General features: G+C 43.8%; 1 non-coding gene across 1 annotated transcript; it reads right to left on the bottom strand.

The window, feature by feature from the left end:
• Positions 1-9,170: 9,170 nt before the first annotated feature.
• On the bottom strand, positions 9,171-9,362 carry LOC145341677 (U2 spliceosomal RNA). Its single transcript, XR_013886434.1, has one exon. It is a non-coding gene; the product is annotated as a U2 spliceosomal RNA (small nuclear RNA).
• Between the last annotated feature and the right edge of the window lie 15,842 nt (positions 9,363-25,204).

The following is a 25,204-nucleotide window of genomic DNA, read 5'->3' as shown; positions in this document are numbered from 1 at the left end:
TATCTTGTGTAACTCCTCAAGAAATGTTCTTCGTCCCTCTGCTAGATTTTAATTTGTGATTTTGTATTGGTTTAAAGTTACTGTAAATCTTTAAAACGCCAAGATCCATCTTGTCTGGGAGAGAATGGGTTAATTCCCTGCTTGTTTCAAAAGGGGCGGAGTAGGTTTTCTCAATTGGATGTCATGCCGTCACTTCTTCTTGGCAAGCATTAAAAAACTCTGTACTGACTCTTTTTTCAGAAACTAATTGTAAACTTAAGAAGAAGTTTTAATCCAGATTAATCCAAAACTAGACTTATCCGACATTATTCCCAATCTGAATTTTAATTTTACATGTTCAATTATTTCTACAACTCTGCTCCCAGCCTCAGAATGATTCAAGATCAAATCAACTGTTTGCTGAAATAGTTAACTCTCCTTGCAATTTTCCAGACGTAACATAATGCCATTTTGAGATTAATGCAGTTTTTAAAATTTCCTTTTCCAAAATAACAGAAATTAAATCTCAGTCAAATTCTTATCCTCGCTAAGAAAATGACCATGGCCACCAACCATTTCCAAGATCAAGGAATTTCATGAATTGATATGCACTCCAATCTCTTTGATCTTAACTCTGCATCAATCTCACTATCGTAAAATCTCAACTGGGGGAAAGTAATTTATTGAACTCACAGACATAAACACAAATAGAAACCTTTGTTTTCTTTCATCCAGCCTATAATTAAATTCCAAAAATAAGATTATCTTATCATCCATACCCTACTCCACCACATGAGGACACTCCAACCCTTCTAATCTCACTCTCTGCAACTTAACAGGCTGTTTGCATTTCTGTCTGTCTGTCCCTGTTTTTACTTCTATCAGTCCCACTCTGAACATACCTGAGACTCTCACTACTCTCCTATCCTCCATGGGAAACTCTAGTGCTCCCTCAAGCGCTCTCATTATTTTTCTATTTTACTAAGCACCCCTCAGCACTAACTTTCCTTCCATCTGTGAGGAGTTCTAACACCAATAATCTCCATCACCTCTTGGTGGGGCTCTCTCTCTCTCTCTTTTGAGTGCTTTCCCATTGCACAGTATTTAACTCTACTGAGTGGAGCGTTCCAGGGACTTTTTCAGCCCCAGTCCTCAATATTTCAGCCCCAGTATTAGCTGCAACCAACTTCTCACTTCCACACTGTGTGGCTTTGCACTCCGTTGTGGAGGGCAGTAGCATGTGTCCGTCCAAGCCCCCCTTCCCCTCTTTAAGTGCAGTTTACCATACAGTGTCACCATTTCACAACCCCACATGTTAATTCAGGTGAGCCAATTTACCACTCTGATAGCCTGACATGTACTCCTGTAACTATGTGGGGTGAAAAAAATAAAACCTACTCATCCCCTCTTAGGAGGCGTGTCCTGCATCTGAACCCAGTGGCTTCACCCTGCTTGCAGCGCCAAAGTTGTTAATGGGAGTTTTCTTTTGAGGCTGTGTATTGTTAAAACTTAAGCTAAATACAAAGACTCGTGAGCTCAGTGTCATGATTCAAAGATGTGTCTTCATTTGACCAATACGTATTGGGAGAGAGATGCAAGAAAGATTCCAACTTCTCTCTAAAGTTACATCAAATGAGCACAGTCAATATCCCATTTTTGAAGGTTTGTATTCCCCGCCCAATCTGTCATTCAGGCTGGATGGTCCAATTACATTAATACACATTATTTGCCTTGGCCAATAGCATTCTACCTCCTGGGGTAATTAGGAATTCATTGGCTAATTGGACACAAAAGTCCTTCCTGTATCACTAAAGTACCTGCTTATATACATCAGCCTGGTGTCAGACCATGAGAATTGATAAGGAATCATTTTCCCTATCTGGCCAACCTTTATCTGCAAAAGCTGAATTCTTCCATTCATTGTAATTAGCACTTGAGCACTTCTATTCATTTACAATCTCAGCAATTCTCCTGCTGCAAGGACTTTACTCTAATAATTCTGTATCCTATTGTTACCAGAGAATGCAGTCTGGCTGATTCCACTTTTTCCCATTGTGCTGTGGGGCAATTGCTTTTGACCAAAGATCACAAATTCATTTAAAACTACATTTTAAAGCCACAATACTTGTTAAAAGTCCATTACTGTTGACTATACATGTAGTTAGTAAACAATACCATTGCCTACTGGGGCAGCATGGTAGCACAGTGGTTAGCACTGCTGCTTCAGAGCTCCACGGACCTGGGTTCGATTCTTGGCTCGGGTCACTGCCTGTGTGGAGTTTGCATATTCTCCTCGTGTCTGTGTGGGTTTCCTCTGGGTGCTCTGGTTTCCTCCCACAGTCCAAAGATGTGCAGGTTAGGTTGATTAGCCATCCTATAATTGCCCCATAGTGTCCTGAGATGCATAGACTAGAGGGATTAGCAGGTAATAAATATGTAAGGATATGGAGGTAGGGCCAGGGTGGGATTGTGGTTGGTGCAGACTCAAATGGGCCAAAGGGCCTTTATCTGCACTGTAGGGTTCTATAATATATGTAGGAGGCACATCATGATACCTTTGGTATTTGTAAAAAATATTATGTTCCCTAACTAAATGACTTTAGTTTAAATGCCCCTTAAGCAAGGGTTTCAGTATCCTCTGCTACAGCATTTTAATGTCTCCTCAATGGAACGTCTCCAAAAGGTTCTTTACATTTTAATTTTTATACTGAACAAGCAGGCTAACATCCAATGTTTGGCACTTTCATGTTTATGGATATACAAGGAGGAAGGTAACCTGATCCCCTCAGCACTATCTGATCTAATGCAGATTATTCAGTCTCCATGTTTTTTTTAAAGTAATATGTACACTTCAATAGTTAGGGGAGAAGGAGAGTGATAACATGGCCCTTTTTAAGGAGGCTAGTCCCTGAGGCCCACATGGTCAGGCTGGACCTTTTAAGTTTTGAGGCAGAAAGCTTAGCCAATCGAATGTAAAGACTCATATCCTGGGTTAGGAAGGATTGTAAAAAGTCTGACAACACCAGGTTTTAGTCCAACCGATTTATTTGATAATAATCTATTATCAAATAAATCGGTTGGACTAAAACCTGGTGTTGTCAGACTTTTTACTGTGTTTACGCCAGTCCAACGTCGGCATACCCACATCAGGAAGGATTAACAGTGGGAGCCAGGGAAGGGGTAGTGTACAGTCGCATAGTTATTCTGTCAGACCCTATTTTTGTATGTAGTGAACTTCTGTGTTGACAATATAACCTTTTTGTTCTGGAGTCTCATTGAGTCGCCCTCAATTTATTACACTCTTCATATTTGCATCTCCCTCAATAAGTCATGGAACTATCCTTTCCAAACTTCCTCAGTGTTTTGATTGCATCCCTCATCATCCAGCATGAGGCGCAGTATAGCATTTCTCATTCTCATCACATTTTATAACAAAAGGTAAGATGTGTGAATACTGGAAAGCTGAAGGGAGAATGCCAGAAATACACAGCAGGTGACTAAGGAAGTCACTGGAAGTGTTTTTCTATCAATAGTTCGTAGAACATGATGGCTGGAATATGTGGCACACCATCTCCTTCTTCTTTATATTTCATTAGAGTAGGCTTACATTAACGCTGCAATGAAGTTACTGTGAAAATCCCCTAGCCACCACATTCCAGCATCTGGTCAGGTACACTGAGAGAGAATTTAGCATGGCCAATGCACCTAACCCAGCACATTTTTGGAGTGTGGGAAGAAATCGGAGCTCCCTGAGGAAACCCACGCAGACACGGGGAGAAGTGCAGACTCTGCACAGACAGTGACCCAAGTCAGGAGTCTTCCTGCGTCTCTTCCTCACCTTCATCCAAGTCTTCCCAAACTGATCAAATCGCTTCTGATTGCTGTACGTCCTTCAGCTTCAATCTTTCTTACATTATCTGTAATTATCCCTCTCTTCACTCACATTGTTTGTACCTGTAAAGACTCACATTCCAAGCATTATCTTGCAATTGAGTCTTTGAATAACTATGCCCTATTTGTGAACCCAACTCTCCACTCACCTAATGAAGGAGCAGCGCTCTGAAAGCTCATGATACCAAATAAATCTGTTGGACTTTAACCTGGTGTGAGACGTCTTACTGTGCCCACCCCAGTCCAACACCAGCACCTCTCTTCATCGTTATCTATGTATGCAGAATGGAGTAAGCTACAAGTCTGAGTCATAGCGTAGAGAGATCCCAGAATGGTCACAACACCTGAACCTTTTCTTCAATATGTTCCTGGTATGCATTTTGGAGCTCCGTAAGCTGTTGTGGCTCTTACTGAACTCAAATTGCTCAAATGCTATGGACTTGTAAAGGTTTTCATCAGCCATACATGTGAGGAGCTATCTCTTGTCCCACAGCAGCCACCCTCTAATGTTCCTGAATGACAGGAAAGGTGGGTGAATGTTAATCAATTTCACTGATTGAGGATATTGTGCAGATGGCAGTGGGATTGGTGCAGATTTGCATTAGCGTTGGCTTCTGATCACGCACCAGTTGAAGTGTGATGCAGCGGAAGGTCTTTCTGTTGAAATATGCTGCTGGCCCTTCTTCTGGCACTCTGATAGTTGTATGAGTCCAGGCTTGGACATGAGGGAAGCAGGTTACTGCTGCAAACCCTGGAGCTTATTCATTCTGACTGCTGGCATCTGTTGAGACAATGATTTGCTCTGGCAAGGAGGGCACTGATGGTCTGGTTGAGGAAACTGTGCACTGCAAACTGAGAGATGCAGGAGATTGATTTGATTTGATTTGATTTACTTTTGTCACATGTTTGAGTATACGGTGAAAAGTATTGTTTTTTGCATGTTATACAGATAAAGTATTCCGTTCATAGAGAAGGGAAAGAGAGGATGCAGAATGTTATGTTACAGTCCTAATAAGGGTGTTGAGAAAGATTAACTCAATGCAAGATAGGTCCATTCAAAATCTGATGGCAGCAGGGAAGAAGCTGTTCTTGAGTCGGTTGTGTGTGTCCTCAGACTTTGTATATATTTCCCGATGGAAGAAGATGGATGAGAGTATGCCGGATGGATGGCATCCTTGATTGTGCTGGCTGTTTTTCCAAGGCAGCAGGAAGTGTAGACAGTATCATTGGATGGGAGGCTAGTTTGAGTGATGGACTGGACTTCGTTCATAATCCTTTGTAGTTTATTGTGGTCCTGAACAGAGCAGGAGTCCTCCCAAGCTGTGATACAGCTGGAAAGAATCTTTCTATGATGCATCTGTAGAAATGTTTGAGAATTGTAGCGGACATGCCAAATTTCCTTAGCCTCCTGAGAAAGTAGAGGCATTGGTAGGCTTTCTTAATTATAATGTCAGCATGGAAGGACAGGACAGATTGTTGGTGATCTGGACACCTAAAAACTTAAAGCTCTCAACCATTTCTATTTCATCCCCACCGGTGTACACAGGGGCATGTTCTTCACTACGTTTCCTGAAGTCGATGACAGTCTCCTTCATTTTGTTGACATTGTGGGAGAGATTATTGTCGTCACACCAGCTCATCAGGTTCTCTATCTCTTTCCCGATGTCCCCTTGCTAGTCAGTCACCTGAAAGAAGTTCAGTAACTATAACTTTAGGGGCAGTGGTGACTTTTACGATTACCAGTGTAGCAATCAAATGTCCTGCAAAGTGATAAACACACTACCTTGTGACTGCATCACTGTGCAAAAATATCCAAGGGATTAACTCTGGGCTGATACACCAGGGCAGATGAATATCAGGACCTTCCAACTCAGACCAAGTCGGATCTGTGCAATGCAGCTCACACTCCAGCCTACCATCGAGGGCAGCTCAGATGCAATTGAGTAATCCATGCCTCTGCTTTTATAGCAGGAGCTGTCTTAAACCAGGTAAGTTTAAAGGTCCGTCCAGGTTTAAACATCTTTGACAAGCCAGGAAGAAAGTAATTGGCTAGGATTCAGGGGTGAGAGATGTTTGGATCGGGTTGGATCTGAGAGGATGCGTGTGGAGGCAGGGATGTCGACAGTCAGCCTGAGGGAAACGGGAAAGGAGAGTGGAGCCTAGCCAAGGCAGGTGGGGAGGGGAATTGAGCTGACTGGAAGGGCGTAGGTCAGCAAACAGGGCCTGTCTGCAGACATGGAGATGGGTGGGTCAGAAGTCAGGCCTAAGGGTGGGGAGGTACAGAGTCGGGCCTAAGGGAGGGTGGAAGGGAGTTAGGCATGAAGGGAATATGGAGTTCCTGCGGGGGGGGGTGGGGGAGTGAGTCATGGTGGGGGGGGAGTGCACAGGGAGTTCCTTTGGAGGTGGGGAGTCCTGTGGAGGAGGGGTGGGTGCAGGGGAGTGGTGTGGAGGGAAGAGTCTCACTGTGAAAGGAAAAAAGTCTTGTGGAGGGAGGGAGCAGAGGGGTTGAGGAGTCCTGTGTGTATATGGATGGGGGGGGGAGGGGTGGGTGCAGGCAGGGTATGTAGTTGGGGGGGGGAGGCGGGGGGAAGTCCCCAGGGAGGGGCCCCATGGCAAGGGAAAGCGGGTTGGTGGGGGGGGGGGGCATGTTCCTGTGGATCTGTACCAGAATTATCCAGAAGCTAGAAGTGGTTTTAACTGTTCTAACATATTCTGGGTACCTATTGATACAACACACTCAGAACCATCTGAAAATTGTGATTTAAATTCCATCTTTAGATGGGTGCCAATGCTGAGCAATTGCCAATTGGAAGTTTGCACCTCCCAGGCAATTGTTGTACAATCCTGGAAACTTCGGGAGGCAGGGGGAGTGGTCAGGAGTGGGAATGTTCCCTGTGTGGGGTGGGATTTTCCTGTGTCTCTTTGGATGTTATACTGACCTGGAGCTCAGGAGTTGCAGCCCACCCCTTATATTGTTCATACAATCTGTGTCCACAAGATGGCAGGATATAATAGTTTTCTCTTCTACAGCTCGAGGATAGGTTTAATTCAAACACATTTTGCATGCAGCAAAGATCCCCCAGTTTGAGTTTCAGTGGTATCCTTTATATTCCTAGATCTTAGAATAATTCTTAAACCAATTTGAGTTGATTCCCATTGCAATAGTAACAGGCTTGTTAGTTTACATGGATTTCACAAAATCTCATTCGATTTGATTTCAGGCTGTCTTTGACTGTAGCTCCAGGATTTTCTCAAGTTTTCTCCTGTGCATCATCAAAACATCAACTTCACAAATTAAAATTACAATTTTTAAAAAATGCTATCTATACTTCATTAAAATGCATAATTTACTGTCAGTGCTCCATTATTGCAGAATTACTCTTAACAAATACTTCAATTTAATATTTTAATAATAAGTTATAAAATAAACTAGAACCAAATTGATGCAATAATTAAATGTGATTTTAAAAACAATGAGATAAAATGTATCAGTTAAAAATGCTTTATTATTTCATTCCACATTTTAAGTATAATTAATTTCAAATATGTCTACATTAGTCTAATTTATCATTCATTAAATGACTGAATGTAAACTAGATCGATTTTTTTAGATGTTAAAAACATTTTTGCAGTAACGTGTTGGATTTTTCTCCTGTTTATAATATCTTCTGACCATGATTCCGGATATATTTTGGATTGTGTAACATTATGAGTGGCACGGTGGCACTAATAACTATGTTATCAGTGTTAACTGTGTTAACACTAATTAAGTGTTAAGTTAACACAGTTAACTTCAAATGGCCATACAATCTACTTAGTAGACTAAATTTTAATGATTTGTTTACTTAGTATTTGATGTCAGATTAAATGCTGTGTCACACAATCCTATGATTGAGGGGATTGTGCAGAAAATGTATAAAGTAAGGTTTATTTATTAGTCACAAATAGCCTTACAGTAACACTATAATGAAGTTACTGTGAAAATCCCCTAGTCGCCATACTCTGGTGCCTGTTCGGATACACTGAGGGAGAATTTAGCAGGCCTCACAGCGCCAGGGACCCAGGTTCGATTCCCAGTTTGGGTCACTGTCTGCGTGGCATTTGTACATTCTCTCTGTGCCTGCATGGGTTTCCTCTGGGTGCTCCGGGTTCCGCCCACAGTCCGAAAGACGTACTGGTTAGGTGCATTGGCCTGCTAAATTCTCCTTCAGTGTATTCAAACAGGCACTAGAGTATGGCGACTAGGGGATTTTCACAGTAACTTCATTATAGTGTTAATGTGAGGTTACTTGTGATAAATAAATAAACCTTACTTTATATATTTTCTGCACAATCCCCTCAATCACAGGATTACGTGACATAGCATTTAATCTGACATCAAATACTAAGTAAACAAATCATTAAAATTTAGCCTACCAAGTAGATCATACGGCCACGCCCATGTGAAGTCCACAGTTATTAATAACCTCCCTCTTTCACTGATTTACTCTTGGTGCTAAACTGACTACCCAAAAATGAACTGCCAATGGAGTTCTGTCACCTTCTCATATGTACTTCCTGTAGTGCGACATAACAGGAGCTGGTAATTTGACATTACTGTTCAAAATGCTGCAAAATGACCAAATTCACAATCACTCAAGAAATACTGGAGATCAATGTTAATTGGATGGTCACAAGCTAACTTATTGCTTATCATTCAATATGCCATAAGCCAACTTACATTGAAGATCATCACAGCTAAGTCTGACACTGAAACAACCAAGGATGACAATTTTGTCCTTGGCAGCAACATTCTGGATGAGTTCATGGAGACCAACTTTGTCAGCTGGGTTAATCTCTGGAGGGGAAGGGCACAAGGACATAAAGCATTTTTTTTTAAACTTTATTCCAATCTAATCAAGTCAAATTAAACCCAATTCAGAGTCCCAACATGTTGGGACATTCCCGATCCAAGCTGACAAGACAGGGCTCTCAGTTCCTGTCTTGGGCTTGATCTACATGATCCAAGCTGATTGGAGTAGGTGTAGCTCCTCCTCCAGGGCTTGATCTTATTTGCATCTTAGCCAAAAGGCCGAGATGCCGCTTTAAAAAATTGCTTCAAATGAAGCTGAAATGTCACCTAATGACTTCAACCAACTGCAGCATGTCAATACTACACTGGACATAAAGCATTTTTTTTAAAAACTTTATTCCAATCCAATCAAGTCAAATTAAACCCAATTCAGAGTCCCAACAAGTTGGGACATTCCCGATCCAAGCTGACAAGACAGGGCTCTCACCTCCTGTCTTGGGCTTGATCTACATGATCCAAGCTGACTGGAGTAGGTGTAGCTCCTCCTCCAGGGCTTGATCTTATTTGCATCTTAGCCAAATGGCCGAGATGCCGCTTTAAAAAATTGCTTCAAATGAAGCTGAAATGTAACCTAATGACTTCAACCAAGTGCAGCATGTCGATACTACACTTGATCTTAGCCAAAAGGCCGAGAAGCGACACTGGACATAAAGCATTTGGGATAACCAATTATCAGGCCAGAAAGTTTGCTGGCAATAGTCTTCTTCACCATGAAGCAGACATTGATAAGGCATTGTTCACGTTCAGGTCCACCTGACCAATTGAGGGTGTAGCCAACAGTGTATTCTGTCAGGGTGTCTTGCAGACCTCACTTAGGACTGCCCTATGGATGTTGAATCTGGCTAGCTGATGGGTCATCATGGATGACTGTCAAGGGGGGTGGCGGGGGAGGGTGGTGTCAACTGTTACCATCAGAGTTGAGCATTCTTTTCACAGAGCAAGTTTCAGAATTTTTCTTCTTTTCTCACCTTTTGTACTGAGGTTAGGGGTTAGGTTTGGAGTTTTCTTCTCTGTCAGTTTTGCTGCTTTAAGATTGCTTGTTAACCATGGCTAGCCAACTGGGTCTTGGGGCTATGAGCATTTCTTTAGGCCACCTTTTCTGATTCCCTCTCCAATTCAGGAGCCAACAGTGTTTTTCTTCGAAATGGCTGCCTGGTCGCTCAGGGTGCTGCCGGCTGATGATGTTATCTCTAGGTCACAAATAAAATGAAAACTTTCCTGAGCCTCCTACACGTGGTGATGGAACTGCGGCTTCCACTGGCATTTTACACCTCTCATTTTCACCCCTATCTCATGGCGGCAAGCTTGTTGAGTTGCAAGTGGGGTGGATTCCGCCCTGCCTCCCCAGTGGAGTTTTAAAGTGGAATACAGTTTACACTTTAAGAGCTCGTCCATTATGGCCCGGTGAACGAGGACAGCAGCAGCAAGGTACCCAAGCTGTGGGTTAGGATGTGGACGGGCAGAACGAGCCGGTAAAATTGCGCGAGAACTGAGAAATCAAGATCACGTCCGATTCCTCAGCTCTCGTGATTTTGTGGGAATTGGATTTCTGGCAAGGTCATTTCCATAAATGTGTGAGAGGTTGAATAATTTATTTAAATATATTTAAATTTGAATTTCCATGTGTTTAGTGAGTGTGGTGTCAATCATCCAGGTTCACTTGCTTTTCTGACCTCGCCAGGGAGAGGTTCTGTCCGGTGAGAAAAACAACTGCTCCCATGAACAGGGAACATTCCTGTAGGTCTTTTTGCTGCCCCCCTCCCCCCCCCAACGCCGGGAGGCCAAGGGCAAGGCAAGGGTGCCCCTCGGGCAGTGCCAGCCTGGTGATGCCACCCTTGGCACTACTGGCCTGGCACCTGGGCAATGCTTAGCAGACACAGGGAGTGGGGCCTGGGAGAGCCCTGGGGGAGGCCTAGGAAGGGGGCCTATGGGGGTGGTGGCCAGAGGACCCAGCATGAAGGGGGGTATCCAATCAGGGGGGAGGGGTGCCCACTGTGCATTCTGCAACAGAAGCAGATCAGGGTGGGAGGGATGGTTGCGATCCGGTTGCAATGGGATCGGGGAGGTGGAGCCAATTGATCTGGGTGGCAGATGGCGGGGGGAGGAGGGGGCTGCAGGAGCTAGATGCCCATGCATTCTGGTGCTCACGATCAGCCGCAGGCCCCCACAATTGCAGATGTGGGGGAGGGGAGGATGGTTGAGGCTGCCTGCAGTAGCAGGGGCCTGACAGCTCTCTCTGTCATGATGTGGAGATGCCGGCGTTGGACTGGGGTAAACACCATAAGAAGTCTCACAACACCAGGTTAAAGTCCAACAGGCTTATTTGGTGGTAAATGCCACTAGCTTTCAAAGCGCTGCTCCTTCGTCAGGTGAGTGGGGAGTTCTGATCAGAAACAGGGCATATAAAGGCACACACAGTTTACAGAACACTGATTAGAATGGGAGTCTTTACACCTCATCAAGTCTTAAAGGTGCAGACAACGTGAGTGGAGATACCATTAAGCAAAGGTTTCTGTCAGACCTCTGCAGTTGCTATTGAGCATGTGCAGAATCAGAGGTCGACACATGTAAAGCAGCTCCCTCTACAGGCTGGCTGGTGAATTGGTCGTGATCTTAAGAGTCTTGGGCAGACATGCTGGCTGCAGGAGATGGAGAGTAAAAGGGAATGTGGAGACATGGGGTAACATGGGGAGACGGAATGGGGGGACAGGGAGTGCAGGAATGGGGCAAAGAGGGGGAGTGGAGAGGAAGGAAGGAAGAATGGAGGAGAGGAAAATGGAGGAATGGACGAATGGAAGTGGAGGGGTATGGAGTGGAGGGAAGCAGGAACAATGAGGGGAAACGTGGGCCACGCTTCTCCAAAAGTGCTGAATTGACGGAAAAACTGTTTTAGATCCTAACTGTTTTCTCAGTTCAGCTTCTCACCCGAATCTCCGCACTCTGTGCACCTCAGAGGTCCTGGTCGTGAGCATCATTAAAAATCCAGGGGGGAGGATCTATTCACACCGGAGTTTGACAGTTCTGGAAGTCTGCACATGTGCAGTGGTCCCAATCTGTCAATCTCCCCTTTTACTGGCCAGCTCGATCGCTGGCCAACCCGGGATCCCGGCAGCACTGCCCCTTCAGCTCCCCCCACAGCCCCAACAACAATTCCCAGGCCAACCCTGACTTCTCCCCATCCCAGAGTGTCCCAATGCACAGCCCCCTTCGCCCCTATAGCTGTAGTGATCCTCCTCACCCCAGCAGATCCTCCCTCCCACGTTGGCTCCCTCCAGTGTCAGACCCCTCCCAGAGGAAGGACCCCCAGCAAACCAGCCCCCCTCCCCACCAGCCCACCCCAATCACTGCTCTCCCTCCAGCCCAGACCGATCCTGTCAGCAGAGTGGCAGCGGGACCCTCCAACCCCAACTAATGCCCCTAGGCCCTGCCCACAATAGGCGCATGCGTTCCTGGTGCATGCACAAATCCCCGTACAACCTGTGACGCGCATCTCCCGCCACAGGGGAACAGAGGGGAGGGGAAGGGGGCACTGAGCTCCATCCCAACTATCCCACAGACCCTGTTTTCTACCCAGTCCTTGGCACAGGGCCGAGACCCCCCCCCCCAACCCACCCAGCCACCAGCCAACCCCAGATCTATTGTCTCGCTTTATTGTATCTGCTTTACAGATGATATAAATGAAAGAACGTTAAGCTGGCGTTCTGATAAACCTTGATGATTCCATCAGGTCTAACAAACTCATAAGCTTCCTATTACAGAAAAAAATCATTAGAGTTGCTTTCGAAGATTCAGCCTCATGATTATCTACTTGTGCAGGAAACTTCTTGATCATATTTTATGTAATTATCCAGTCATAAAGTTGAAGATAAAGGCGAAAAAAATGGTATTGCTCAACCGATATTTAGAGTCAGTGATAAATACAAAACATAAATTAATTGCAGGATTCAATGTGTTTTAAATAATAAGAGAAATGCATTCATGACATTTAAGAAAATTCTTCAGCAGTTTTTAGGCCTCCAGGATAATCTAAAGCACATTACTACCATTGAAATACTTTTGAAGGGTAATTATAGTTGTTCTGCAGGAAGTGTGGTGGCCAATTTGCAATCAACAAGGCCACACAAATAACATTGATCATGACCAGATAAGTTGTGATGAGGATCGGATATTGTCCAGGACAAAATTCAAAATCTAAGCGTTGGGTCTTTTACTTCCACTTGAGTAGGTCTCAGTTTAACACTTCATCAGCCCCCATTCAGTGCTGTGTTGGGTTGTCAGTCTATGGACAGAATATTAATATTCCATCATGGCAGGTCATTCAAAACTCCATCGAGTGCAGCAGGGACAGATGATCTCCTAGCAGGATGGGCCAGAACATTCTGCTCTGTGTTTTATACACAAGTCACTGAGGTTGCACTTGAATCTACACCTTCTGACGCAGGGATGTGTGTGCAATCAAGACCTGATCTAAACAAGCAAACATAACGGGGAAATTCTCCCATCCCACTGCACTGAAACATTACGCAGTGGGATGGGAGATTCAAGCAGCACTTGGTGTGTGGGATGCACGCTGGGAGTCATGCCCGATAGCATCTCCCAGAGCCGGATCTCTGGCAGCGTCAGCTCCACGCCAAAGATCAGCGAGGAGCTGCATAAATTATTCAAATGATTTAACTATAATTTAAATGCTATTAACGGGCCCGGGACTGAAATCTCCAGGACCACGAGCATCTGGAACATCACCACCCTCCCCCACACACACCCTGCCCTCCCCCCCGCCTCCCCCCGCCCCATCCCACCACCAGGAGTATTTCACTCCAGTGGAGGTTAAAGTAGGGTCCCACTTCCAGGGAGCTAGTGGCCTGACCCCGCTGGAGTGAAGGGGGAGCAATCGGAGCCCCCCAGAGGGTCGGGCGCTAAGGGGGTGATGCCCCCTGAGCATTGCCACCTTGGCAGTTCCAGCCTGCCCAAGGGGCAAAGTGTCAATGCCCAGGGCACACCTTAGCACTGCCCACTGGGCATGGGGCAGTGCCAAGGGGGCGCAGCCCCATATGGATGGGATCTAATGAGGGACTCTGTACTTTGGGATCGAGCAGAGGAGGGAGGCCAGTGATCGGGACGAGGCATCGGGTTGGGGGGGGTGAGGGTGTTGTGGCTGCCAGCAGAGTGGGGGGTGGTGGGGAGGTTGATGGAGGTGGTGGGGAGCAATCAAGGATAGCTAGGTACAGGGTGGGGTGGGTGGGGTGTAACCCTGGCTCTGGCATGTTCAGGGGGCCAACAATCAGGCCACTGGGGATGGAGTGATCACAGGACTGGCCAGCAATTGAGCCAGCCAGCAATCAGGAGGCCAGCAGACAGTGACCACTGCGCTTGCACTGATCTCAGCACTGACAGATCGGTGCCCGCACAGTGGCCCACTTAGCATTTTGCTGCTGGCCTCTTCTGCGGGGATAGGGCCCACCCCCTGATTTTACACACAATTTACTTGAGTGCACTCTGCAGTTAAAAAAATCAGTGTGATTTACTCCAGTTTTCATGCAAATTCGACATTTAGAATTTTTTGGGGAGAATCCCTACCAACATATTATTTTCGCAAGAGACCATTCTTTAGAAGCCTTTAACTGAAAACTAAATTGAAACACTTAATAAGCAACTGCTACGTTAACATGCGTGCATTGGGTGTTATGTTTTTTTGACACTGAGCTGGAACTTTACCACAGTAAACGACCTTTATAAAGGCTATTATTATGTAACCATTTGACAAAATTGGCTGGCTACAGGTATAAACTATGCACACACATTTGGAGAATTTTCAGTCTGCAGTGTATCAGCATGTTTATGTTCACCCCCCCAAGACATCATCAAACTATTCACCAGCTCAGTACAGCAGTCTCACAGTCAAATTGAAATAGAACATTTATGTATTCCTAAAGTACAGGAAGTTAAATAAGTGAAAGGAAAGCACTGAGGATACTAAATAATCCAGATTTTGCCAAACCATTTCATAGCAATTTCCTTCAAACGTAGAATATAGAAAACAGATGCGCAGTGAATATAAACTGACGTCCATAGCCTCTGATTATCAGAATTTCCCTGAACTGATTAGACAGATTGCTGTCATAACGGGACACAATCCTACACAGGGTTAACTCCAACGATGGTGAATGATCACGTGTCAGGCACTTTCTCACTGAGAGAAGATAAGTGAGAAGCAGCTCAGCGAGCAGGTGTAGCTATGCCCTGATGTTCTATAACTTTGTAAATAGTTAGCGATGTAACTAAAGACAGTTTAAATGAAAGACCAATGCCTCAAGCAGGTGCGTAAGAAGCCAAGAAATCCCAAGGCAAATCCATAGTCACAGGTGGAGGCAGCAGTGACTAAATCCACAGAGAAGCAGTGGAAAAAGGTGAAAGAAACCTGAAGAAAAACCCAGAAAAAGTGCAGAGCAGTGGGTAGAGGACTTTGAGGTCAATCCAGCATTGATGCTGGAGCTGAGGGCTGCACAGAGACGAACAAGACAATTATTGCAGGAAAACATACTCTGACCCAGGGTGAGAAACAGCTACTACTTTAGTCCTACTTGATTCATTTAAAAGCATAGACCGCCTCGGACAGGCTGAGCAAAGCAAAATTGGCAGAGGCATTTTGCTCTGTACCGTAACACTTCAGGTCATGCAAGTAAAAATAATAAAGACCAAGTTAGCATGTGGTTAAATACAGTTAGGAGCATAGCAGATAGTGTGTTGGCCTGATAGGGACTGGACAAGGATGTCATTAGCCAACTCCAGGATCCAGACATAATCAAGCTAAATGCTAAAGGTCATCTTGACACAATAACAAAATGCAAAGCCAGGAAAATTTCTGAAACGTAATATTTTGTTCAGAATTAAGAATGCTCTGTACTGAGCAGGAAAAAAAGTAAAGCTTATATATTAGTTACAAGTAGGCTTACATTAACACTGCGATGAAGTTACGAGAAGTTAAAGAAGAAATAGCAGGACACTGGAAAACAACGGTTCAATCAAGCAGATGCAGCATGGATTCATGAAGGGAAAGTCATGTTTGATGAATTTACTGGATTTTTATGAACATGTGACTAGTGCGGCAGACAGAGGGGAACCGGTGGATGTGGTGTTTTTAGATTTCCAGAAGGCGTTTGATAAGGTGCCTCACAAAAGGTTGCTGCAGAAGGTTAGGGAACACAGAGCTGGGAGTAAAGTGTTAGCGTGGATTGAGGATTGGCTATCTAACAGGAAGCAGAGAGTTGGAATAAATGGGTGATTTTCTGATTGGCAGTTGGTGACTAGTGGAGTGCTGCAGGGATCAGTGCTGGGGCCTCAACTGTTTACCATATACATAGACGATCTGGAGGAGGGGGCTGAGTGTAGGGTAACAAAATTTGCTGATGACACGAAGATCAGTGGAAAAGTGAATTGTGTGGAGGGCGCGGAAAGTCTGCAGAGAGATTTGGATAGGCTAAGTGAGTGGGCGAGGACCTAGCAGATGGAGTATAACATTGGCAAATGTGAGGTTATCCACTTTGGAAGAAATAATATAGGAAGGAATATTATTTAAATGGTGAAAAGTTGCAGCATGTTACTGTGCAGAGGGACCTGGGGGTCCTTGTGCACGAATCGCAAAAACTCAGTCTGCAGGTGATCAAGAAGGTGAATGGAATGTTGGCCTTTATCACGAGGGGGATAGAATATAAAAGCAAGGAGGTCTTGCTATAACTGTGCAAGACACTGGTGAGGCTGCAACTGGAGTACTGTGTGCAATTTTGGTCCCCTTATTTGCAAAAGGATATATTGGCCTTGGAGGGAGTACAGAGAAGGTTCATCAGGTTGATACCGGAGATGAGGGGGTTAGTTTATGAGGAGAGATTGAGTAGATTGGGCCTGTACTCGTTGGAGTTTAGAAGGCTGAGGGGGGGATCTTATAGAGACATATAAGATAATGAAGGGGCTAGATAGGGTAGAGGTAGAGAGGTTCTTCCCACTTAAAAAGGAAACCAGAACTAGAGGGCACAGCGTCAAAATAAGAGGGGGAGGGTCAGTTTAGAACAGAGTTGAGGAGGAACTTCTTCTCTCAGAGGGTAGTGAATCTCTGGAATTCTCTGCCCAGGTGGAGGCTGCCTTGTTGAATATGTTTAAGTCAAGGGTAGATAGATTTCTGATCAGTAAGGGAATTAAGGGTTATGGGGAGCAGGCGGGTAAGTGGAACTGATCCACTTCAGATCAGCCATGGTCTTCTTGAATGGCGGGGCAGGTTCAAGGGGCTAGATGGCCTATCCCTGCTCCTATTTCTTATGTTCTTATGTTCTTATGACAATCCCCCAGTCGCCACTCCAGCTCCTGTTCAGGGAGAAATGAGGGAGAATTTAGCATGGCCAAAGCACCTAACCAGCACATCTTTCAGACTGTGGGAGGAAACCAGAGCATCCAGAGGAAACCCACAGCAACACAGGGAGAACATGCAGACTCCACACAGACAGTGACCCAAGCCGGGAATTGAACCTGGGTTACACAGGTAGGGTGAGAGTATGGGCTTGGATGGGATGCTCTTTTGGAGAGTCTTTGCAGACTGGATGGGCTGAATGGCCTCTAACTGCACAGCAGGGATTCTATGAATCCTACCAAACCCATAGTTACAGACACCCAAGCTGAACAGCAGTCTGCGTTTAGTTTTAAAATATACTGCATACTAATAAACAATAGGAATTCAAGTTCTCTTAGTGCTGTAGTGGACTGGCAAGAAGAAAGAAAGTCTTGCAATTATATAGCACTCCAAAGTATTTTACAGATGTCTCCAAAGTATTTTACAGTTCATGAAATACTATGTGGTTACTGTAGTAGGAAAAACTGCAGCCGTGTGCACTCAGCACAAACAACAATGTGATAATAACTAGATAATCAGATTTTGTGGCTTTGATTAAAGAATAAATTAGCCAGGACACTGGGGGTGGGGGGGTGGAATGTGGGGGTAGCCACAGTTCCCAGGAAGAGTCATTTGGCTATAAATATTAACACGGTTTCTCTTTCCACAGATGTTGTCAGACCTGTTGAGGTTTTCCAGCATTTTCTACTTTCATTTCAGACTTCCAGGATTTTACCTCTAAGTTATTAGGGATGACTCTCTTGCTGTTCTTCAAAATAGTATCATGGGCTCTTTGACATCCACTCAAGCAGGTAAATGGGGCCTCAGTTTAACATCCCCTCTGATACATCGCATTGGTGGCAATGCAACAATCTCTCAGTACTGCACTGGAACATCTGCCTTGAGTTTTGGGTTCAAGGCCTAGTGTGGGAACAGCACCATATGCAAGTTCCTCTCCGAGCCACTCACCATGTTGGAACTATATCGCCATTTCTTCACGATTGGTGGGCCAAAATCCTGAAACTCTTTTCCTAAGAGCACTGGGGTTTACAAACACAGTAAAAAGTCTGACAACACCAGGTTTTTTTACTTTTTACTGTGTTTACGCCAGTCCAATGCCGGCATACCCACATCATGTTTACAAACACCACATGGATTGCAGTGGTTTAAGAAGACAGCTCACCATCACCTTTGTGAGGGTAATTAGAGAAGGGCAATAAATGCTGGCTGAGGCAGCGATGCCCAAATCAAACGCCACAGTAAAAGTTCAACATTTTAGACTTCACTTTGCTTTGATTTTTTTATACATACAGAAACAAATTTATGTACATTTTCAAATAATGAATTACTGGCTTGTATTTCCTAACTTTTCTAGTCAATAAAGGCAGAGATCAGTGTGTTTATGAACCGAAAATCATGGCACATACTGTGAGTTGTCAATTTTGCTGTCAATCATTAAACATTTATACTGCAACCTATAAGCGTTATTGGAGATACAGTCTGCTACTTTATGTGTTCACTTCATAAAACAGGCAGTAATAACCCTCAGATGATTGATGAACTCAAGCCCTGCATGACTCAGAGAGACACAGGGATTGCACCATGTAATTGAGTGTTTTATTTTATTTGAGGCACATTTAAGTTCTGGATCTACTCAGCTATAATTCATTGGTATTTTGGGAAAGCAATATTTGAACTATGCTGTTGATAGTAAATCATACTTCTCAAATGTAATAGCTTTAAGGTGTGGTGTCTAATAGTCTTACTGCCGTGTCAAGCTGTTGATATATGTAAGAGATTAAGAAATGTTTACACAATAGGCACTCTGCACAGATATCTTCAGCAAAAATCAGAACACTTGTACTTTTTTGATTCTATATCCAAAATTAATGAGCGAAATGTTAACCAAGTAAATCACAGCTGGCAGTGAATGTATATGGGGCAATTTGTGCATTGCATATATATGTTCATTTGGGTTCAGGTGGGAGTGAAGTCCAGGAAAAGTATGAGGACATTAGGAAGGTGGTTCCAATCTGCCAACTTCCATATTTCAAGTGTGGCAATGACCAACTGGTGTTATTGTCATACTATTAATCCAGAAACTCAGCTAATGTTCTGGGGACCCAGGTTCAAATCCTGCCACGGCAGCTGCTGGAATTTGAATTCAACAAAAAATATCTGGAATTAAGAATCTACCAAGGACCATGGAACCATTGTCAATTGTTGGAAAAACCTAATTGGTTCATTAATGTCCTTTAGGGAAGGAACTTTGTCGTCCTCCTTAACTGGTCTAGCCTTTAGGCAACTCCAGAGCAACAGCAAATGCGGTTGAGTCTCAGCTGCCTTCGGTAATGAGTTAGCAAGCCATTCAGTTGTATCAGCATTTCAAGAAGGCAGCCCATCACCACCTTCTCAAGGGCAACAAGGGATGGGCAATAAATGCTGGCCAGCTAGCGAACGCCCATGTCTCATGAATGACTGCAAGCGCATAACTCCCTCAGGAGAGAAGAGTTGCCAATTTCATTGTATTAATCATTTAGTTTCATCATGACATGGAGATGCCGGTGTTGGACTGGGGTGGGCACAGTAAGAAGTCTCACAGCACCAAGTTAAAGTCCAGCAGGTTTATTTGGAATCATGAGCTTTCGGAGCACTGCTCCTTCATCAGATGAGTGGAGAGGTAGGTTTCACAAACGCGGCATGTATAGATAAAGACATAATTGCAAGATAATGGTTGGAATGTGAGTCTTTTCAGGTGATCAAGTCTACAAGTACAGACAGTGCGAATGGAGAGAGGGATAAGCACAGGTGAAAGAGGTATGAATTGTCTCAAACTAAGACAGTTAGCAGTATTTTGAAGCCCAGGCCCAGCGGGTTACATGTAGTGTGATGAGGTCCCAATTAAGGCCATCCTCATGTGTGCAGAACTTGGTTATCAGTTTCAAGCTCTGAAGGCTTGTGATTCCAAAAGAAACCTGTTGGACTTTAACCTGGTGTTATCAGTTTCATCAGTAAAGAAATCAAGTGTAATGGGGATAAGGCAGAAAAGTGGAGTTGAGGATAATCATTTCAGATCAGTCATGATCTCATTGAATAGCAGAGAAAATCTGGTGAGTCAAATGGCCTACTTCTGCTCCTACATCTTATGTCTAATGGTAATCAGAGCGATATTAAAGTGGATTTTGCAGTTTATCTTTGGCCCCATGGATTTCCAGAACTCAGTGAAAACTAGGCAACAAGACAGCAGCAATTGAAGGGGCTGAAGCAGGGTGAATATATTTTCATAAGTTAAACCCAATACACATTGAAAAGCCATGAGAATGCAGGCCTCCGTGATGATTGACCAATTGTAGGAATCTGGGAGGGGGACAGTTGAAGATAAATAGTCATGTTGTTAAGAGCATTGCTGATGGTAAACATCAGGTTATTTCAAATCCCAGAAGGAAAACCTGAAACAGTTGTCCTTCACTGTACTTTGTCACTTGATATAATGTGTGGAAAGATTTAAAAACTGGAGAATGATGTCTCAAATATGTTGTGATTATTTTAATTTGAATAAATGTTTATTAAACAATAAAATAAACCAAAAAGGTCAACTAGAGGTACACATAACTAAAATAGTGGCTACGCATATTATCACACACCTTTATCTCATTACCTTCAGAGATAATTCTCCCCAAACTTCCAGAACATCTCTTGATTTTTAAAACTAAAATTCAGTAACAGTCAAACACCAGGCAGCTATGTCTCTTTGAGATTGCTTCTCAGATAGAAAAAAAATGTTTTTTCAAGACACGGCTTACTGGGAGTTTAAATGAAGATTCCTACTGTGTTCTGAGGTCTCAAACAGCTATCGTTGCATAGGTTGAATTCCTTCTGATACATAGTTTTTCCTTTTTGGTCTTCCCTTATTTGAATTAACTTCTTTAGAAATCAAACTTAATTACCTTTATTTTGTGAGTCTATCTTTTAGAGTGCAGTCTAAAGTTCACACCTTGTCTTCTCCTATGAACTTCTGACACATTATTCAAATTCTTTATGCTATTTCTGTCATTGTTACCAGCTTATCTTAGGTAAACATCTGTTTGCAATATTGCTAGGCTCCTCAACATATCAAAAACACAAGTTCCATTAACCTAATCAAACTGTTCCTGCCTTAAGCAGCTTTCTTTTTCCAATAGTCCTTAAAAATATATAATACATTCCAATTCATTGGATTTCCCTGATATTTTCATGCCATCACAATTTTTCCTGACAATGTGATGACATCTCCTGGGATATATCCAGCCAGAGTTGGCAATCCTGTTAAAAACACAACTATTGAAGACAACAGTTGTGAGCCGCAGACTGTTTCAATGACATTTCTGCTTCATTTTCTTTTTAAAAAAACTGAACCAAGACTTTGTTTGTCACAAAATGCCAGCCAGAATGTGGGAATATGGCTGGAATGCTTGCCTGAACATTGCATATTACATGTTGTTATTCCAGCAATATTCTATTCATCACCATTCCCTGAGGGGATTGTTTATTTCCAGCTGAACAAAGTTTGGAGCATCCTGCACGCTCTCCACTCGATTGTTCTACCATCTGCTCATGCTCACTTGGCTGAAATCTCGGCTGAGATCCAGCCCCCCTCCACCTATCCCAGTGTGGGCTGGTTGGCAATGGTGAGCTGTAAAATTGGGTGGGATGGCAGGGGTGCCATCCCTGTCAGCAACCAGCTAGTACTAATAAAATAACAGCAGCAGGGTAAGTGTCAAGGTGCCCTCCCATCCTTGGTCCAACTGATGCCCTTAAGTGGGCAATTGATGGCTGTGGTGATATTTTACCAGTAGCAGGGGTGTCCAGACCACAACGCAAAGTCAGCAGGTACACCCTGGTTGCTGGCTGCATCTTCAGAGAGGAAGTACCTGCTTGCTGTTCTGGCAACCTTGGCCCAATGGCAATCCCCCTACAGATAGGACTGTGTCTGTTCCCCTGTCCAAAGGGTTGTCTGACTTTGGAACTGTCTGCACTGGAAGGCGGTGGAGGTGGGGTTTGAATATTTTGAGGAGGAGGTACATGGATTCTTGTTAGGCAAGGGAATGAAAGATTATTGGAGTAGATGGGAATGTGGAATTTCCATGATCCTAATGAATGGCAGACTAAGCTCATGGAGCTGAATGACCTATTCTGCATCTATTACGTATGCTTGTATGTTCATATATGTTCAAAGTGCTTCTTTAAATAGTGCAGATGAGCTCACATCATTTGAGAGTTCTCATCTGCCAATGTTCCCTGTCAGCTACTCATGTGTGCAGCAATACAGCAACCCATAAGGTACCGCACAAGCCTTTCACAGATTGTCCCCTTGAAGTGTGCATGGCCAAGTAAAAATATTTAAAGGTATTGTAAATTCAAATGAAGGGGTCACATGCAACAAAAATATTTATCGGGAACATTGATGCTTGAACATTGGTGAAGAAACCTAGAAATAATCTGTTAATGCAGTAACTTGGTTATGATGTCATTGTCAAATGCACTGTACTTACATCTAGGCTTCCTATACTGAGCTGGATGCCCCACAATCTTGCTCCCAGCGCATAGCAAACTTAAAATCCAGCCCTACGATTCTAATAGGGAGGCAAAGATAGGGCAGGCCAGGAAAATAATCCTGGGTAAGATTAGAAAAGTACTTTCAACAAGAAGTGCATGTCAGTAGTTGCAATTTATTTACACACTCCTGATATCCGATAACTAACTGCTGATGGTAAATATAGGATAGCACTTTGAATATTCAAAGTCTGTAATAAGTTAAGATCCTGATCAAATTCTGTGTGCACCAAAATATGTGAACACAAATGAAGTCCAGCATGTGACTTGAACCAGGAATAACAATGTGGATGGAAGATGCAGCAATTGAAAAAGACCCGGGGCCAAACAACCAGGGGTAGCACGGTGGCACAGTGGTTAGCACTGCTGCCTCACAGCGCCAGGGACCAGGTTCAATTCCTGCCTCAGGTCACTGTCTGTGTGGGGTTTACACGTTCTCCCTATATCTGCATGTGTTTCCTCCAAGTACTTCCTCCCATGGTCCAAAGATGTGCGTGTTAAGTTGATTGGCCATGCTAAATTGCCCCTTATTTTTAGGGTGACTAGTTCGGTAGTCATTTTTAATAGAAATTGTTTCTCATTTTATTATTCTTCTCCTGACAATAATGTTTCTGTGGAAACATTTGGCCAATGCAGCTAAAATAATGTCGGCCAATTCATCTGAAAACTGAGTGTCACTTAAGTGTATCCAAGATTTCACCAGAACAGGAAGAACTGAAATAAATCAGGAAAGAGACGTTCTTTCAATACAGATTATTTTTGGGAGCTCAGCAAACATCAATATTTGTTTTTGTTTTCATGATGTGGTTGGGTGGCTGCTTGCAGTGTTGACCCTTAGTTGTCCTGAGAGGTTTTTGGTATGCATTATCCTTCACCCACTTCATTCCTTGTAATGATGGCACTCCCACAATGGTGTTAGGTAAAGAATTCCAGGATATCGATGATAAAGGAATGGTTTTCTATATGCAAGTCAAGATATGTGGGTTAGGTTGATTGGCCATGCTAAATTGTCCCACAGTGTCCCAGGATGCGTAGGTTAGAGGGGCTCATGGGATAAAGATATGGAGTCACAGGCATAGGGCAGTGTGGGATTGTTGTTGGTGCAGACTTGATGGGCCAAATGGCTTCCTTCTGCACTGTAGGGATCCTATTCTATGATATGTGAACTGAAGGTGAACTTCTCAAACTGCACAATCCGATCCTATTTGTCAGATAAAGTTAAAATTATGATGGAAGTTGGCTTTAAGACACCATAAAGTGGTACAGGATGAACAAAAGGCATTGGTAGAAGATCAGTTAGACTATAGCCAGTCTGCTATACTATTATACCTGAGCAATTATATCTGTCAGCCCTGGCACATGTTTCTAACATGTATCGAACAGTTGATTGATACAAAGATCAACATGGTCAAAAATTCCATCTATTTTCTTGCTGAATAACAGTACCAATTCTTTGCCATTTTCAGCCTTTATGCAAGCTGGAACTTGCAACTTACATCCATGTTCTAACAAAATGCTGCCTTGGGAAGGCAAAAACTATTGTTCTCCTAAGCCCACCTTTCCAAATCTCCTTAGATTCTTTTCATGATTCCAGAAGGAATAGCACTGCACCCACCTTTCTCTCAGAAATTCATCCTGCTATTGGATCATATAGTGCAGAAGGAGGCCATTCAGCCCATCGAGCCTGCACCAACAACCATTCAAGCCCCATCTCTTTAACCCCACGTATTTACCCTGCTAGTGTTCCTGACATTAATGATCAATTTAGCATGGCCAATCAACCTAACCCGCACATCTTTGGACTGTGGGAGGAAACTGGAGCAGCTGAAGGAATCCCACACAGACACAAGGAAAATGTGCAAACTCCACACAGACACCCAAGGCCGGAATTGAACCTGGAGCCTAGTGCTGCGAGGAAGCAGTGCCAGCCACTGCGCCACCACACCACCCATCTGATTGTTTATGTTGAAAGCTATCATAGAATCCCTACTGTACAGAAGGAGGCCATTCGGCCCATTGAGTAGGTACCAACCACAATCCCACCCAGACCCTATTCATGTAATCCCACAACATTTACCCCGTTAATCCCCTGACATTAGGGTCACTTTTAGCATGACCAATCAACCTAACCCACACATCTTCGGACTGTGGAAGCACCTGGAGGAAACCCATGCAGACAATGGGAGAAAGTGCAAACTCCACACAGACAATGACCAAGGCCGGAATCGAACCTGGGTTCCCTGGCAGCAGTGCTAACCTCTGTGCCACCGTGCCGCCCACTATGATTTTACAAATATTTAAATTTGCAAATATTTACCATCTTCGTCAAGGTTACAGCAATCTTTGATCCCAGACACCATTATTTTAAGCAATACATTTCTTTAAATTTCAGCAGTAGCTGTCTATTAAGAATGATTGATTAATTTCTGCCCTCTTCTTTGGTAAGTATGCATGAAATATTTTGATAGTTTACCTCTATCTAACTTTCCCTTCTGCTCCATGTAGATTATATC

The sequence above is a fragment of the Carcharhinus amblyrhynchos genome, chromosome 3 (assembly GCF_965287045.1).
Source record: "Carcharhinus amblyrhynchos chromosome 3, sCarAmb.v2.hapA, whole genome shotgun sequence".
In the NCBI taxonomy this organism is placed as follows: Eukaryota; Metazoa; Chordata; class Chondrichthyes; order Carcharhiniformes; family Carcharhinidae; genus Carcharhinus; species Carcharhinus amblyrhynchos.
Note: the sequence above shows the minus strand (reverse complement) of the source record. Positions and strands in the feature narration are given on the sequence as shown.